This window comes from Microtus oregoni, unplaced genomic scaffold, assembly GCF_018167655.1.
Source record: "Microtus oregoni isolate MIOR12 unplaced genomic scaffold, Mior012 000035F_ref0000213, whole genome shotgun sequence".
NCBI classification, from domain to species: Eukaryota; Metazoa; Chordata; class Mammalia; order Rodentia; family Cricetidae; genus Microtus; species Microtus oregoni.
Genome location: NW_024543094.1, coordinates 23320787 through 23337776, shown reverse-complemented (window position 1 = coordinate 23337776; position 16990 = coordinate 23320787). Strand labels below are relative to the sequence as shown.

The 16990-nt window shown below is 39.8% G+C and overlaps 1 non-coding gene across 1 annotated transcript; it reads left to right on the top strand.

The window, feature by feature from the left end:
* Positions 1-16884: 16884 nt before the first annotated feature.
* Positions 16885-16990, top strand: LOC121432772. The gene has a single exon (XR_005972226.1). It is a non-coding gene; the product is annotated as a U6 spliceosomal RNA (small nuclear RNA).

Here is a 16990-nt window from a genome sequence, read left to right as displayed (position 1 = left end):
CCACAGTCTGTTTGTACACCCAGCTGTTTATATACAATCTTGTTGTCTAGTGGTTGCGGATGCTCCTAATAAAGTTATCACCAACAGTCGTGTGCAAGTCTCTCTCGCTGTGCGTTATTTCTGTGGGGTGAAATCTAGGATGGTAATGGCTGGGTCACAAGGTCAGTGTGTGACTAGCATCTTTAACAACTAGTTGACTGATGAAAGTCTTAAAACTTACTTAATTCTAATTTGTTGAGTTTCCATAATTTTTGTTTGAAATTACAAACCCTGCTGGGAGGTGGTAGCACACGCCTTTAATCCCAGCACTCGGGAGGCAGAGGCAGGTGGATCTCTCGGAGTTCGAGGCCAGCCTGGTCTACAAGAGCTAGTACCGGGACAGGCACCAAAGCTACAGAGAAACCTTGTCTCGAAAAACCAAAAAAAAAAAAAAAACCCTTTGCCAAATCCAAGGTCACTGAGGTGTTCTGTGTTTTTGTTTAGAGGATTTATAGCTTAGTCCTTCCAAAGTGTGAGTCACTTTGAGGTAAGATTTTTGTGTCTATTTAAGGTGTGAGGTAAAGTTCAAAGCTAGTATTTTACATATATCAAAAATATTTTGCAAATGTCTTTCAACTTAGCCAGTAAACTTACTGAAGAGATATTTAGACTTATTTACTTGTGGGTTCTATCTACTTCCATTGTTTTTATGCCAATATCTTATTTTCACTGTTGTATGGTGTCATAAGTCTCAAAATAAGAAAGTATGCATACTAATCGTATATCACGTGTGTGTATGTGTGTGTGTGTTGCTATTCTGAAAGGTTTTGTGTAAGTTTGTTCTTTTGTCATTATATGTTTGGTAACATTTACCAACAAAATCATTTGGGATATAATTTTCTATAAAGGAAGATTTAATCTCAGCAATTTCTTAAATAGACATGGGACAATTCAGCTTGTTATTTTCTAGAGCATAATGTTCATCCTTTATCCTCCTACTGTGAGTAGTGAAGCTGAGCGCCACCAAGTTGCTCATAGCTCCCCTTCCCCTTTAACGTGGCCTTTGTCTGCTGTGATCCCCTCTGTCCTTTTCTCTTGTGATTACAACTTGTGTCTTTTTCCCCAACTGACCATCTCAGAGAACCAGATTTTAGATGGCTGATTGGATTGTCAATATTAATTTTTTTCAGTTTCATTCTGTTTATCTCTTATAGTTTTTTTTTTAAAAAAAAAAAACATGGGAATCACATGCTGTGTTTTTCTTTTGATGCCATTCTCCACAACGTTTTTCAATGTTGGAGCTTAAACTCAGGACTTGCACATGGTGGACAAATGCCCCACCACTGAGCTGATTCCCAAGTCCAAGAAAACTTGATGCATTTGGTTGCCGTTTTATTTCCTCCCCCAATACCCCCCACCATGTACATGTCTGGCTGGTTCTCCATCCTCAGTCCCCCATCCTCAGTCCTCCATCCTCAGTCCCCCATCCTCAGTCCTCCACTGTGTTTTCATGACACCTGAGTTCTGCTGTCCTTTCTGGTCTCTTTCTCACCACTCATGATTCCCTTTCTCTGTTCATGACCTATATCTACACACACATGTAAATACATACATATATATATATATATATATATATATATTTTAATCTAAATGCTTCTTGTGAGAAGAAACATGGTATTTGCCTTTCAAAATCAGGCTTATTTGTTTCAAATAATTATTTACAGCTCTACACATTATTTTGCAAAATTTCACTATTTTTATGGCTTTATAAGATACCATTCTGAATAGGTAGTATTTTTTTTTAACCATTCATTGTTGATAGACATGTAAGCTGGTTCTGTTTTCTGCCTACTGTGAATAGAGAAGCAAGAACATGGATGATATGCATCCTTTGGGTATGCTGACCTTATGATACATATCCACATGTGGTACAGCTGGCTCGTAGTCCACTCGCCAACCACACAAAAACTAAGCCTGTACTATCTTGTTTAAAACTAAAATCTTTGTGGTGCTTTATTTTTTCATTTGTCTTTCTGACCAAAAAAAAATCACTTTTAACGATGATTTTTAGGTTGATCTTTGCTTGTTTTGAGGCAGGTTTTATATAGCTCATGCTAGTCTTGAATTCTTGGTCTCTTGTCTCCATGTCTCAAGTTGCCTGTGCCAACACACTTATTATTTCCATTGTATAAAAGAGAAAATTGGGGCTAAGAAATTTGCCTAATATCATATAACATTCAAGCATCAGAGCCAGGATTCAAGTACAGAATGGGTGCCCAAAGACTATGAGATCAGGGATCATTTATACTATTCAGTTTTATTGATACTGGTGGCATTTATTTGAAAAAATATTTGTTACCACGATGTTTAAAATTTTAGAATTTACCATCATTACATTTAATTTTTATTTTGTCATCAGATTCTGTATTAGGGTTTCTATTTTATGGCTTGAGGTATTTTCATTTAAGGACCTATATATATTTAATGTATGTTTTAATATATTTTATATAATTTATGTTTTATTACCTCATATGTTTTAGATATGTTTTACTGTGTGTATTTTATATTTTTGAAACATCCAATGTATTACAGGCTCCGGAGGTTTTCTTTGAAAATGAGTATATAGTGTGGAAACTTAAGACCATGTGGTGCTTTTGAAAGTGTGTGTGTGTGTGTATGATAGCCAATAAAATATCACTGAACTATTACCATATTCGCTGTCTTTTAGTGATCTCAAATAACTTTAACATCTTTAGCTCAACTAATACTGTCTTCTTTGGTGTTTAATACACTGGTTCCATCTGTTATGGAAATACAGATAATCAAAAATCAAGGCAAAAAGTAAACAAAACTAATAGCAAGTTTGTAGGATGGGCACAGACATTTTTCCAAACTTTGATATCATGTTTTGAAGGTTTATGCCATGCCAAGCTCTCCAGATAATGCTTTTCATGTGTTACTATGAATTTTCCCACGATTTCGAGGTGACTTTCTGATTTCACAGATGAGAAACCATGAGTGACTCAAGTTCTTTCCGCTACAAGTATCAAAAGCCCCGTTAATGTGGCCTGAGCTCTTTTGCAATCTTGGTCCAAAGACAGAACAGCTAATCCTCTGATCCTGGCCTCATGTTCCTATGAGTATCTCAATCCAGCTTAATTCAGTGTGTTGATCTCAGCCAACGTCTGTCTTTCGGACAGATGAAAGTCTTGTCTTCAGGGGTTACATTACACATTGATACATGCCCAGAGTGGACAGGGTCACTTCTGGACCAGTTCAAAAAAGGAAAGAATTGACTTTCTTCACAAAGCTCAGCAAACCCTTCCTTACTTCTAGTTGGCTCAGGCTGTTCATGAGCCCAGAGCTGAATCAGTCACTAAAAAAGGATTTTATATATAACCTTGACATTTAGTTCTATCCCAGTGACACAGGTGTCTACGGATCAGAGATAGCAGGGTTATACTGGAAAAGAAGGAGCTGTGGAAGAGGTGCTGTGTTGGCCTCAACCATGTTTGCTAAAATGAAGCATCCTTGTGTTACTCTTCTACTAAGAGTTCAAACTGGATTCTGAACCCAGCATCGCTGACTACAAAGTCAATGGCCATTTTTTTGCCCTAAAATTTACTAGGACACCATCCTGCCAATCACTGAGAGAACATGCTATAACACTTAAATTTTCTTTCACAAAATTAATTGCTAGACACAAAATAAATTCATTCTCCAAGCAATGCTGATATAAAACTACTTTTTAAAAATTCTCTTAGGTCATGAATACCCCTTTTGTGAGAAAACAAATGTAACATATAGGATTAATTCTTATTTGCCTTTCTTATGAGAAAATGGCTTGGTTAATTTTACATCAAATATGTGAAATGAAATATTCACTCTTATGTGAAGCCTGAGAAATTGCTATTAAGACTTCAGCGGGGACTCTGCGCCTTTGATCTCTGGGTAAATATATATTTTAGTAATGTTGTCTAAAGCTGATGGCTTTAGGGGGTGGCAACCTTTTTCTTAGGTACACACATGCTTCTCTTTTCAGAATCATGGAAGTCTCTGCATCCTGAAAGCACCATAAGAACCACTAACTCCAGGGAGTGGTTGGTCCCAAGCAATACATGTCTCTAAGAATTTCTTCTTCCGTTGTTTATCACTAAACCATCAGCTTGTGGAAAATTTATTGCTAACATGATAATCTCATGTCCTGCATTTTCCAGACCATCTTAGTTCCTTCCTGTTCATACTCAGAGGGAGGTGTCCAGTTTTAGTGATAATGGACATACTTTTAAATTAGGTTTTCATAGACAGACTTCCTTATGTTATGCGTAGAACCTTGTAGAAAGTTTGAAGTTCAGATTTTAAAAGACTTCTTCAGTTGGCAAAGTGCTTGCCATGCAAGCATGAGAATCTTAACTCAGATACTCAGCACCAATGTAAATATGAAGCCCAGTGTGGCAGCATGCATATGTAATCCTGGTGCCAGAAAGATGCAGGCAGGGAGATACCTATGGCATACTAATCAGCCAGCCCCGAATCAGTGAACTGCAGGTTAAGTGGAGACCATTCTCAGAAATAAGGTGGAGAATGATTGACAAAGATGTGTGATGTCATTTTCTAACCTCCATGTGTATACACGTGTACACATGCTCCTCAGCACATGAACACATACAACATACGCACATGCCCCTCTTCCCCAGAAATGTAACATTTCTACCTCTCTGGAATTCAAGAAGATAGTGATAAGCCTGGAGAGACAGCTCAGTGGCTCAGTGGTTAACATCGCTGGTTGTCCTTCCAGCGGACCTGAGTTCAATTCCCAGCATCCACATTTGTTAACTCCAGTCCCAGGAAATCAAATGCCCAACTCTGGCCACTACAGGTACCAATCATACATACCTGTGATGCATAGACAGGCAAACAAGCAAAAATACTCATACACATAAAAACAAACTATTTTAAAAGATATTTGGTCATATCTGAATTTTAACTGTCATATTGACACACTTTTCCACCTGGGAAAAGAGTCTTGGGGAGGAAGGGGTTGTGGTGATCAGGGTGACCTCCAGGCATGTCTGTGGACGATGGTCTTTGTTGTCTTAATCGCCTGTCTTCACATCACAGCCTGGAAGTGGGCAGCACCATCCCGTGAGGCCGGACCCTGGATTGTCCGAATGGAGCAAGCTGGCTGAGCAGTAGCCCGGATGAGTTCATTTCTCTCTGCTCACGAGGGAGGATGTGATGTGGCTGTTTCCACAAAATGATGAAATGAAACCTGGAAACAAAAGCTAAAACAATCCCATTCTCCCCTAAACTGCTTCTTGATACGGTAGTTTATCACAGCAGCAGGGATGAAACCAGATCCGGAGTGTGGCGCCCGTCCTGGGAACTGTGGGGCCTCTGGATGTGTTTGCCTACCAAGGGGAAAGGATTTGGGGTATCAAATGTGCCATTTTTGAGAAAGGGTCTGTAAATATCAGAGGCCAGCTCCGGTGCTGTGCATACTTATCTAAAGCTGGTTCCTTTGAGGAAGGTGAAATTTCTAAATATTTTTTATTTTTATTCTTCTTTGTGCTAAAAGATATGCTCCAGGGATTACTTTCATAAATTAAATGTTTCCAACTGTTTAAAGGCACCTGCTTTTAAAAAATCTTAATGTATAACTTTTGTCAGCTTTTTGAAATATTTCTAGGTAAAATTAAGGTTAGACATTAATGCTGATGGAGTAATTATATTATCTCCATAAGGACCAGAAAAGAAAAAGGGAAAATAGTACTGGTCTGAATTACAATCTGGACATCAATCTGATGAAGGGCAGGACCAATACTTATTCTTTCTATAGATAAAAATGTTTCCTTCTCACGGCACCGAGCAAAAGTAAAAGTTTCATTGTTTGTACATGTTAAAAATAATTATTAATGTTTGGGTTGCATCTAGGAAAACAACCCTCAGACATTTATTTATTTATTTATTTATTTATTTATTTCTGTATGTCTGTCTGTCTTCCTTCCTTTCTCTTTCTGTCTTCCTTCCTTCCTTCCTTCCTTCCTTTCTCTTTCTTTCTGTCTGCCTGTCTTTGTTTTCCTTTTCTTCTTCTTTGGTCTGTCTTTCCTGTTTTTTGAGAGGCTGTTAAAATTCTGCAGTTTCTAATTAAATGGTAATTCCTTTAGCTCCTCTATTTGTTTTCAGTTGTAAATATCTTTGGATTAATAAACATTTTTATAATTTGTCTTATCGTTTTTGTTATGGCTTCTTTACAGTGCTTGCATTTGCAAAAATTAAATATTATTGGATATAAATGTCCACCAAATAAATATGGTTTCTTTGTATCATATTACCACAGTGGGAGTATCATGCAATGGATTAACTGCTTATAATTGACCAAAACCAAACTCAAGCCGAAGAAAATAACTCTTAAGATTTTATTAATCTGTACCTAACTTTCCCTGAGCTCATGATCATTTCATTGACTTCTTTGAGATTGCTGCTCATCAGTTTTCCCCTTTCATAGACAAGGAAGGAAACTGAAGTTTCAAAAAAATAGGAACCTGAACTAATCTACACAGCTGAAAATGTAGCTTTTATTTTGAAATAGTTTGTATTTACAGAAAATTATAGGAATAGCATAATAAGCTCTTCATTAACCTCTTCACAAGGAATCACCCTTGATTTGAGGGTAAATGGACGAGGTCATGATCTTTTGCCCTAAACCAGCAAGCGTTCTTTTACATAACCCCAATAAAATTAGCAGTGAATTCCAGGAAGATAATGGTCTTTCTTAAGCAACATGCTGGACTGGTCACCACTTTTAATAACTATGTATATATTCATGGGCATGCACATTACTTCGAAGTTTCAGTAAAGTATTTTTATGGTGCTTTTGCTCTGCTTTAATGCCACTTTGAGTAGTCAGAATACAAGGTGAAAACACTTCAGAAAATCTTCTTCATGACGATTCATTTGTAGAAAGAATTTCAATAGCCTTCTTGGCCTCTGAGATGTAAATTAGGAAGCCCAGAATGGTGGCAGTAAGCAGATTCTATCCCACTCAACAACCCCATCAAGTGAACTTACTGCAGAGTCAAGCAAAGAACACGGCTCTTCTAAGGCTCCTGGCTTCTGGGCGTCTTTAGAGAATATTGAGATAGCTCATTTGTTGTCTTCGACTTTCAACTTCGTTACTAAAGACCACAGGTTTCCTACATTTTCGTTCCACTTCCAACAGGCTTGTGAGTCCTGCTTCAAGCGTATGTGCAATGAGGAAACGCTGTGGCCACCTTGAGACATGCACTGTAAGCGCATGCTCCTCTTTCCACCCAGATGTGGAATGATAAAAACTGATCAATTCTGACATTTCATCTTCAAGCCTTCCAGCACTTTGTGCGTATAAGACAGTGAAGCATGGAAGGTGTCTTTACTGGGTTTTCTATTGCTGTGAGAAACCACCACGACTCAAAGCAACTTGGGGAGGAGAGCATCGACTTCACAAACACTTCCAGGTCACAGTCCATTGCTGAAGGAAATCAGGGCAGAAACACAGGAACCTGGAGGCAGGAACGGGTAGAGATCCCATGGCGGAGTGCTGCTTACTGGCTTGCTTCTCATGACTTGCTCAGTCTGTTTTATTATCGTACCCAAGACCCCCATCCCAGGCATGGCATCACTCACAATGAGTGGGCCCTCCACATCAGTCACTAAAATAATACCCGCCCCCCACACACACACACATACTTGCCTACAGGTTAACCTTACAGAAGTGTTTTTTCAATTAAGACTCCCTTTTCCCAGATATATCAAGGTTTGAATAAAGTTGCCAAAAAAATCAACCAAAGTAACCAGCTCATAAAGGAAGATATAAAACCATGTCACACTCTTACATGATCCATCACGTGACAAGCTTGACTTTTAATTCAAGCTCCTTGGCAGGTATATAGTAAAAGGACCTAAATAATATTGGATCATTGGGCATATGTCTTGACACAAGGTTTAAAAGCATCTTGGTTATGATCAGCCTCATGAACTCTGCTGTTGACACAGGCCGTTTGCAGCTGCCTCCTTTAAGGCATATTCTCAAGGAATTGCATCATTCTTATTTGATTTTCCGGTAGTCTCAGAACCAAAAGATGTTTATTATTACTACTTCATGGTGCTTGGATTAAACCCAGAACTCTGTACATACGTAACTATAACCCTGACCCCAAACTGTCATATTATTGAGATTACTAATGTTTCGACTAAATATCACACTCACTGGATTGATGAACCTAGATTTTCTTCCTTGCTAAGATGGAGATGGGACCTGTTTGGCAAGCTGCCAGTTCTCAGCAGCCCTGCTTGGACAAGGTTGTCGACCTAGACTCTCAAGCTCAGTACTCCCCCAAACCAGGAAGCCAACGGGCAGCACGTTGCCTGAAATGCGGGAGAGGAAAACAGACCACTTTAGAAGCAGATGGCTTTCGGAAGAATTTCAGATACCGCCAATTATTTCCTTAAATTGCCAGAAAAAAAAATCTTCTCCAGTAATTGGCTATAACCTTAAATAAATATGTTTGGCTTCAACATTAAATAATATGAGAAGGCCAATTAGTCCAAGGTGGAGAAAATGAGCAGCAAGAATTGTCATAAGAGCCCAGTTTTTACCATTAAATTCATCTTAATGTGAGCTATGTGTTATGTTTGTTGCCAAATTATTCTATATAGCTCAACTCCTAGGATTTCACGATGAGTTTATGATAGAAAGTTGCTAATTTGAGTTAAATCATCTTTCCCTCCATTTCCTTTCAGCTCTGTTTTCCTTAAAAGATTCATTTGTTTTTATTTTCTGTGTCTGGGTGTTTTGCCTGCATGTTGTGTCTGTGCGCCACATGTGTGCAGTGCCTGCAGAAGCCAGAAAAGGATGTACAGACCTCTAGAAGTGGAGTTACAGATGGTTTTCAACAGCCAATTGCATGCTGGGAAAGGAACCCGAGTCCTCTGCAAAAGCAGCAAGTGCTCTTAACCACTGAGCCCCTCCATTTCCCACTCCATTTCCACCCACTTGTTAACAGGTCTCCTATATCTCAGGCTGGTCTGAACATACTCTGTAGTCAAGAATGGTCTTTCTGTCTCTGCATCCTGAGTGCTGAAATTATAGATGTTTGCCACAATGCCCAGTTTATGCACTGCTGGGGTTTTTAACTCAAGGCTCAAGGCAAGCTAGGTAACACTATACCAATTGACTGGCCATGCTCATCCTCTTAACTTCTTCACTGTGTTGAGGTTTTGAATATGCAATGAGATAGAAAACCAGTTTTAAAATCTAATATGCACAATAACATAAAAACAAGTGCTGTCCTTGGTAATTTTTCAAATGTTAATAGACTAGCTACTCTCTGTGTTTGTGGCTAGACACACCAACACCATCCAATGTATTCTCAAGACACTTAGCTAGGGGTGGAGTTCGGTAGTATAGTGTTAATGTACTAGATAAGAATTCAGTTGCCAGGACCAGGGAAAAAAGAAAACTAGGATTCCAGAATTAAGGTTAATGTGTTTTAACTGTAAGAGAACTTGCAATTTAGGATTAATAAATGTAAAAAAGATAAGATGGACAGTTTCCTAAAATAAATATAATTTACAAAAAGAAAAGAATAAAATAGTATAATTCAGTAATCTTATAAGGGGTTCATGCCCTGAGGATTGTGGGAACTTAGGAGGGATGCTCTTCCTAAGTCTAGAAAGACTTGCAGTCAACAAAAAGACTTTAATATATGTATTTATTGTTACTCATGTCTCACATTATTTTAAGACCTTTTAACATGTGAAGCAGTGATACACTAGAGAGAAAATCAATCCTAAAAGCTGATGATGGGCAAATGCAGCTTCTAGGGAAATAAAGTCGGTTATTACATATGAAATCATATTGACATTGAAATATCTAAGGGAAAAAATTATAGCCTAAAAGAAAATGGATTATCCCTGAGCCCACTATAAAGCACCCTAAGCCCTTTCTTCTGAAGCAGATGAACGGCTGTCTTCTAGTTCTTATTTCTTCTTTCATGAATTTTCTTTACTTAGCCTACGCTCTACTACAGTAGTATTGTTCTAGTGCAATGTCACCTTCAATAGTTTTTAGGAGTTTATACTTCAAGGAAACTCTTTTCGCCCAAAATAAATTAGTGGCAACTGGTTACAAAGAAATCGTAAATTGGAAGGATTTTGAAAACGCTAGCGTTTGAGAGGTGGGATTAATGCACTGGTGCTTGCTTTCAAAGTAAAAATGAAATATTATTAAAATGCTTTTGGTAATTGTGCCTTTGGCTTAAATTCTTGATGTAGAACAAAGATACATCCGGCTCCTTATCATTTTCTCTCAGCGCTGTGGCTGATATTGACTTTTCGCTGTTTGTGTTGTATAATATTCAACCCGCTCCGGGTGCATTTTTATGCGAACAGACGCAAACTCTGAAGCAGAATGTTTGTCCAGTGACTTTTCCCAGAGAGTTCATTTCATGGACGATGACTAGGCGGTAACGTCCTCAGCCTCCTGCTGGTTGGGTTAGAGGAGATTCTTGGAACGTAGCACAACCACGTTATCAGAAAATAATGAGAAGAACTTAGAAAATGATAGCAAAAACATTAAATGCATTAAAATTTTTAAATGCATAATTTAGAAAAGGTCAGAAAGCATCCCCAACACATCTCCAGATGTGTAATGATTCCAGACATGCCTGTTTCCAATTCAGGAAGGTTGGGATTGTGTGTTTGCCATTGACTGGCAGGTCACTCCTAAGCATCAGCCCTTGGCCTTCATCTCTTCCCATCTGAGGGCGTGTCTGTCTTCAGCACGTGGTCTCTAAACTTTCCCATCTGTTCTCACCCCACAGAAGGAGAAAGGACAGGGGCAAATACACGTTTGAGAGGTTTCTTGTAGGTATTGTTTTGCTTTTTAAGGGCTAGACATGTGTGAAGAAAAATGCTTCTACCTGCATGATTGACAGAGCCACCTGCCCTCTAGTAATTGTAAAGAGGGTGACTAGGCAGGAAAAGAAAGGCCAGGTTGCACTGAGCAGCCAGCAGTCTCAAAACATTATATATTTAAATTTATTTTTGCTACTGCCACAAACATACATCCAGTTTTTTCTCCCTATCCCTCCCTTCTCCCTTCTCCTCCTTCCTTTCAGATAAATGAGATTAGTCTCCTTTTGTTCTGAGATTACCACTACATGGCTTTAAAGCACTGTGAATCTGCTAACTGCTTGATTTTAGCAGAAACTCGGAGGATTTGTGAATGTAATTGGTAGTTTCCAGCTTATTTAGTTAATTGCATAAATGAAACAAGCATCTAATTAAATCTATTGCAGTCTTCATTAGATGATAATGTCCTCAGGACTGCAATCAGAATTTAGGAAGAGATGAAAACACACGCTTTTCATCTATAAGTCATGCACCTACCTTGCATCTTCATATACAAATGTGCATATGCACACACAAACAGTCTAATGAAGAGCCCTGAGATTCAGCAGCAGTGCCACTGAGGAGACACAGAAATCTGAGACCTGAGTTTCTATAAAAGTATGCTAGCATGGCTGATAATAAACGTATTTTTACCAATGTACTATTTATCCCTCTTAAGTGCTTAACCTAATTCAAAATCTCTCTTCAACATTGGACTTTATTAAGTATAATCCCAAATTCCTCACAGGAAAGGTAGCATAATGTCAATAATTACCATTTATTGAAGATACTTGCGAACAATCTATAGCTTACCTAACTTTCACAATTACCCCTCTATCCAAATCCTATTCTCTTTGGAGTGTGTGTGAGCATTTTATCTTCCATTAACATGAATTTCACTTCAATATACCTCACACCAAAAAGAAAAAGATAGAAAGAAAAAGAAATTTGCTAAAGCTTAAGATCACATTCAAGAGCTCCATGTATGAAGTGATTTTTTTTTAAACAAAAGATGGAAAACCACCTGACATCCAGACAGACACCACCTTAGCTATTTTCCCTCTTTCTGGGACCACAGATACCACACATCCATGTTCTTAAGTCATTCTGTGTGCTGCCTGGCTTTCTCTGCTTCCCCCTTCGCATGCTAGCTACCCCATCATATCCTGATTCCAGCCACAAACAAGACTTAGTGACTGATGTTTTCTTTCTCTTTTTATTTTAATGCATATTTGTTTGTGCGTACCTGTGTGTACACATGATGTGTGTGTGTTGTGTATGCAAGGGTGCACACACCTCTACACATGCAAAGGAAAGGGCTTCTGGGGTGGTCTGCCCTATTACTCTTGACCTTATTCCTTTGACATAGGGTCCCTAACTAAGCCTGGAGTTAAGCATTCTGCCCATAAGTCCCAAGGCTACCTTCCTCTCTTCACACTGTGGGTTTTACAGGCCCATGCAGCCACACCTGGCTTTTCATAAGAGTACTAAACCTTCATACTTGTGTAGAAAGATTTCCTACTCATGTAACCATCTCTCTAGCCCTTGATATTTCTAAACTCCAGTCTCTCAGAGAAGAAATTTGATGGGCCTGCATTAGGTCAAATGTCCACTGTAGGTAGTAGGCACACAGGACAAAACATGACTACCAAACATTCACCAAAGCCAGGATGTGGAAAGGACCTCAGAGTTCATAGATGAAATGATGAGGAAAACAAATACACATAAATATATACACAATACATACATATATGTATGGTGTAGTGGCACATGCCTGAAATCACAGCACTTGGGATGTACATTATCCAAATTGAAGTTCATCCTCAGCTGTGGAGTAAACTCAAGAACAGCCTCAGGTGTATGAGAACTTGTAATAAATAAATTAAGTAATTAATTAAATGTCAGCATTTATTTAAAAAAATATTTGAACACCTAATGTGTAGTATAGGGTATTTACTTAACAATGACATATTGTTTATTTGATGATTGACAAATTATTCAAATGTTCTTAACAATGTCCATACACACAAATGGTTATGTGTGTGTGTGTGTTCACTAGCTTGATTGTGGTAAATATTTCATAATGCATTTGAATACTAAAACTCACCATACATTTTCATATTATTTGTCAATAGATAAAATTCTATTTGCTTTAATATGCAGGGGGAAAACATAGCTTGCAAAATTACTGTAGAAGGTACGAGTGGAGGAGGAGGAAAAACACTGAGTGAAGCAGATATCATAAAGAGAGATACTACAGCTACTCTTTTAAGCAAATGGTGGCAGAGAATGAGCATATCAGTGGTAGAGTGATTGCTTGAGATCCATCCGAAGGGTGAGGGTTAATTCTGTCAATGTGACAGGATCTGGGATCACCTAGGAGACACCCTCTGGATCCATCTGTAAGGAATTTGTAGGCTAGATTAATTTAGGTAGGAAGACCCGCCCCAAATGTAGCTGACACTATTCTGCATGGTCCTGGACTAAATATAAAGAAATTGAGGTGAGCATCAGCTTTTGTCACTATCTGATTCCTAACTGGATGCCGTGTGATCATCCTCCCCAAGTTCCTGCCACAATGGCTCTTTGTCTTGATGAACTGTGTCCTCAAACTGTGAGCCGGAAAGTCCCCATCCTTTCTTAGGCTGGTATTGTCACAGCAGTAAGAAAAGTAACAGGCCCAGAATCACAAAAGGGGGAGGGATGAAGGGAAGGAGGGAGGCAAGGAGGGAGGGAGAGAAGGAGGTAGAGAAGTAGTAAGTGAGAGATAGAGACAGAGACACACAGGCAGACAGACAGACAGGCAGGCAGGCAGACAGATGAGTCTAAACAATACAGGAAACACTGCTAAGACCAGACCGCAGCAGGACTTTTAGATTCACGTGAATCCAAAGCCTGGGTTGCCTTTGCCCCTCAACATCATGTTTGATATTAGTTGGAAGCCCTAGGAATCAGCATCTTCTGCTCTTATTGTCTGGTGTCAGATGGTTATGAATCCCCCCAAAATAGAAAACTCATTAGGGCCATAATCCCCAGCAATTCAAATGTTTTAATAAATTTCTAGTTATGTGGTCTTTTTTAGGATTTCATTAACACTAAACACCCACTCAAGCAACAAGATTTTAAAGCCTTTCCATTGATTTATTGCCCCACTGAATCCAGTGGATGGCAGGGAGAAAAAAAAAAAAAAATATATATATATATATATATATATATATATATATATATATATATATATCTTTAAAATTACAGAGAAGGAGAACTGTGAGGTCTCTGGGGCAGATGCTGTTGCAATATTGCTCCTTGAGAGTTGAGGCTCCCTCCTGCCATAGTTCCCAATTCTCTGCTAAAGTGGAAAGGAAAAAAAGCCATTGGGAACCAGCCAGTATCCTGGCTAGGACATGTCTGATCTGCAAGGCAAAGTGAAGGCTACAGAAAGTGAAATGCTTGCTGTCAAGAGGAGACAGAGATTGTATGGTTCTGGGAAAACACTAGGTAATGAGAGCAATTCTAGCTGAACGATTCCACTCAGGAAGGCATAAACTTGTAACCCCCCAAGAGAGAAGCAAGCCTGTTCTGTGGAGTTTGAACTTATCTAAATAGAAACAGGCTGCCCCATAAAATCAGTATGAATTCAACATACAATGGCTTTTTTGATGTGAATTTACTATCCTGTAGGGCCCTCTAGGGACTAAACTGCAATCTTAGAAACACGTTTCAATCAGACCCTAGAACCTGAGGTGAAACCCAAATGCTCAGACCAGGCAGGTTGCAGCTCAATCTTGCTGTCAGCAGCTTTTCCTCAATGTGTTACTTGACTTCGCCCACTGGGTGCAAGCCTAACATCTGCAGGATAAAGGAAGGAGGCACCATCAGATTTTGTTGAAGGATTATTGCTCTTTTAGCTGAGAGTAGCTATCATGGGACAGAGGTCTGTATTGCCCCATCGCATGGCAGCTCGGACTGTGATGAAATCCGCTTTGCTCCTCCGCTAAAATGAAGGATTAGTGGAATTGCAGGCGCTGAAATGGCAATTTGATGTAAGCGTCTATTTTCTGGAGTTTGACAGAGCTGGGGATGATTGACTCTGTATGACCCCAGAGGCGCCCTGCAGAAGGTTTACTATGGTCCCACGGAACAGTATTTGCTCCAATAGACAGTTCCTCTTCATCCTATGCAGAATGTGACAAACATACTTTCAACTCTCCAAAACGGAGAAACGGTAGATCACAACCACAGGGTGCTGGTGGAGGAATCTGGCTGAGGAACAGGCTGGCTGGTGACTGTTATGCCCAAATCCGTGGGGTCTCCCCAAAAAGCCAACAAAAGAAACCGAGTCCCATATGTAAAAGCAAAGAGCCTTTGTTTCAATCAAGTTTGCAAACTCGGTCTCTACACATGTTCAACGTATTGGAATATCCAGAGAGCCCCAAGCTCAATTAGATTTGGGTTTCTATAGTAGTAAAAGTGGGGGTGAGGGGGTCTCTGAGGTTCAGGACCCCTGATTGGCTGACATTTGTCTAGGAGTGTCCTGGTGAGGTGTGCTGGCAGGAGTTCCTATCTACAGTGGTTGGATGTCAGGCATTTCCTTTGAATGGTCTGCTTTTGGGTGGAGGTCGGGTAATCTCAGTTTGTGGTGTTTTCCTGCTACCAGTTATTGTTTTAGGATAAACTACTGAGACTCAGGCCTCTTATTTAAATTTATCAATGGCCAGAATCCCAGATGATAATGGTTAGAAGTAAAGAACTTCCTTTGGGTGACCTGCTCAGACTTAGATTATCATGACTGGCCCCCACAGTGACCAAGGTTAGTAGAGATATTCACTCACTTCTATCTTTGAAGGCTTTCTGGGGGTAGTTTGCACTGCTGAGGTCACGGTTCCTCTTTGTTTCATGGGAAAGTGAAATCCTCACCTTGAGTAGGAACAAGATTTCACCCTAAAAAAAAAAAAGGTACAATAGAGAAGGTTCCCCAATTCATTTGCTCAGCCCTCGCCTGAGTCTCCAGAGCTCTTGTGGGCTCTAGGGAAGACAATCCTAAGCACTCTTGTCAGTATCTTTTTTTATAGTGAGTTTTCTATATTATAAACGATCTGGGAGAACTCAAAAATGCTGTTGATTCATAATTTCATCAATGTGGTGTGAGTGACTGGGAAAGTAAAGCATTTCTTTTCAGATAAGCTTGGGCACCTTCAGGGCGGTGTGACCATTTTAACTGAAAAAAACACTCAGTGAAAAGAACGTTCTCTGCTCTTTCTCTCTCTTTCCCTCTCCCCCCTCTTTCTCCCTCTTTACCCTCCCTCCCTACCTCCCCAATTCCTCTCTGCCTCTCTCCCTCCCTCTTCCCCTCCTTATCCCCTAGTCCCTCCCTCCCTCCTTCATGCATGTTGCAGTACACATGTACAGGTCAGAAGACAATTTCAGGAGCTGTTTCTAACCTCCCAACTTGTTCTGGGCAGGACCTCGCTCACCTCTGCTGTCTCCATCCCATATCACCTTAGCAATGATAGGATTACAGACGTGTGCTACCACATCTCGGTTTTTTTTAATATTTAAATTTATTTATTTTTAAAGCAATCTTATCTCATTTTACATACCAATCCCACCACTCCCTCCCCTCCTCCCATCCCCCTCCTTTCCCCCACCCCACACCCCATTCACTCCTCAGAGAGGGTAAGCTTCCCTTAGTGAGGCAACAAAATCTGGCACATCACTTTGGGGCAGGACCAAGGCCCTCCCCCCTATACTAGGCTGAGCAAAGTATCTCTTCAAAGAGAATGGGCTCCAAAAAGCCAGTTCAAGCACTAGGGATAAATCCTGCCTGGTACCACTGCCAGTAGCCCCACAATCTGTCACCCACATTTAGAGGGCCTAGTTTAGGACTATGCAGGTTCCCCTGCTGTCAGTTGGGAGTCACTGACTTCCCACTAGCTCGGGTCAGCTGTTACTATGGGTATCCCCCATCACGGTCTTGTGCTTGCTTCGGCAGCACATACACTACAATTGGAATGATACAGAGAAGATTAGCATGACCAGCTCTAGCTTTTTATGCAAATTCCAAGAACCCAAATTCAGGTTG